This window comes from Ambystoma mexicanum, chromosome 4p, assembly GCF_040938575.1.
Source record: "Ambystoma mexicanum isolate Mex_15411 chromosome 4p, UKY_AmexF1_1, whole genome shotgun sequence".
NCBI classification, from domain to species: domain Eukaryota; kingdom Metazoa; phylum Chordata; class Amphibia; order Caudata; family Ambystomatidae; genus Ambystoma; species Ambystoma mexicanum.
In genome coordinates, this window is record NC_090927.1 from 1112322100 (window position 1) to 1112324167 (window position 2068).

Sequence of the window (2068 nt, forward strand, 5' to 3'; positions counted from 1 at the left end):
ACCGAATTATGAACACTTGGCATTCCCAGGTCTGAAGTGATACGAGTGCGCCAGAACCGGAGTAAACACGGTTACCGTGTTGCCGAGCCGCGGCAACGATCTTTGCAGGAGCGCTGCATTTGTGACCCTCTTACCCCTGAAGCCTGCTGCAGTGAAACTGGCCTGATCCATCCACCAGGAGTTGAGAAATCGCCACTGTCCCATTTGGGAATCCTCACTGTATCTTCGGAACTGAAAGTCCCAGAGCTGTCATATTGCCGCAGTAGAACCCTCAACCGAAGTGGACGCAACTGACGAGGTTTGGTCCGGAGTGCGCCTGGGGCCGGTGAGTAACCCTAACTTTAACCGGTGGGCCCTACCGCCTCCATCCATTATTACACATGAATGGCCCCTGGGGGTCCCTCTCCTTTCCACTGCTAGTGCAAACTAGCGAACTATTGCCGAACCTTGGAATCACCTCTGCCTTCAAGTGAAGGCCCTCCTCGAATAGTGGGAATCTATTCTTCATCGCCTCACCCACCTTCCTGAGCTGCTAGAGACCCCTGAAGAGACCCTGCTTTGCCCATTGTAACAACCGCGTGTGTCTGCACTACATGTACTATTGAGCATAAGGCTTCTCTCTTCTTAGGGTTTGGACTGCCTCTTAGTTAGGTTTGTGATTGATGTTGAAGGGGACTAAAGACTACCTGCACTGCCTATTTTACTTCCCCTCTAGGTTGTGAACTTATTTCATGCTTTTAATCCTTTAGACCCCAATGGTCTGTATATATCTTGTATTGATTTTGTTGTGTTGGTTTAGTAGGATTGCTGTGATTCTTTTACTGTGTGTTGAGTTACAAAGGCCTTGTAATAAATGTGTTTATTTTTTTATTTTTTATTTTACTTGATTTAACTGTTTAAAACAATTTTTACAAGATTCCCTTTTTCCCCTTATCACATTCACATATCCTTGCTGTGTCATTTAAATAATGCTGTTGCATTTTAACTCTTACAGCGTTGTTAGTTCTATTCTTTTTAGGAACTGCGTCCCTGCCAGCACATCTCCAGATCGCTCACCCTCAATTAGTCTGGGCCACCATGTTTCTTCATCAAAAATGATTGCATTTTTAAACAGTGGTCCTATGTGAGCATTTTGTTGGCTCTTTAATCCCCCACATGACAAGATTAAGTGTCTCAAGTCCTCCACCTGGTTTGTGCTGTACAGAATCGGCATGACTTTGATTCCGACAGGCCTCTTACAAATCTGATTTAATTTGTAGGAAGCAGATTTAATCTTGCTCTCATAAAGATCGTTCTTGAGTTTCTATCAGGGGATTTGCCCCAATATATTCTGATTTCATGCAGTCCTTGTGTTGTGGTTGAAGATGGTTTGTTAATTTATATTTTACTGATTTATCCAATGTGTTAATCCAATCTTGTTCTTCCATTTTTTGTTTTTACCTTGGTTGGATTTTCTTTCAGTTCCTTTTCAGAGGAATGTATTGCTTCCAGCTTTGTTGTGTTTATATTTTTGATATATAAACCTATATGGGAGTAATTTGAAAGTGTCCTTGCTATGTGTGCTCATTTAGGTCTTTCAGTCAACCTCTTAGTCTTGACTGCCTGCCATAGCTACCTTGATTGATCTGGCTTGTCCAGAGGTTACCCCATTCCAAGAAACTAGGCTTGCCCTCCGAGCCTCTGCCCACCAGGTCAGAGTTCAGAAATCCATCTTAACAGTGGGGGAGGGGCACACTTATTTTTATGGGACATCTAACTTCTTTATGCATTTTAATGAGACTATTCTAGTGCAGCGTCAATATTACAAGCAGTTAACTCTCTACTGTAAGTCTGAAAGCACCCACTTATGGACTGCTGTGAGAATGAGAGGTCTCCTGTTCCCTCTCTATCCTTCCAATCACTCCCCTGGCATGCAAGTACTAACCCCACATCACGATTTAAATTGGCTAAAAATGGTGGCATGTGAATGCAGGTACTAACAGATTAATGCTTTATGTTAGTAATTGCTGGGCCCTTGTTAACAGCGAAACCCAGGTGCCATTTAACATCTCTTTCCTGTTCTGTCCAG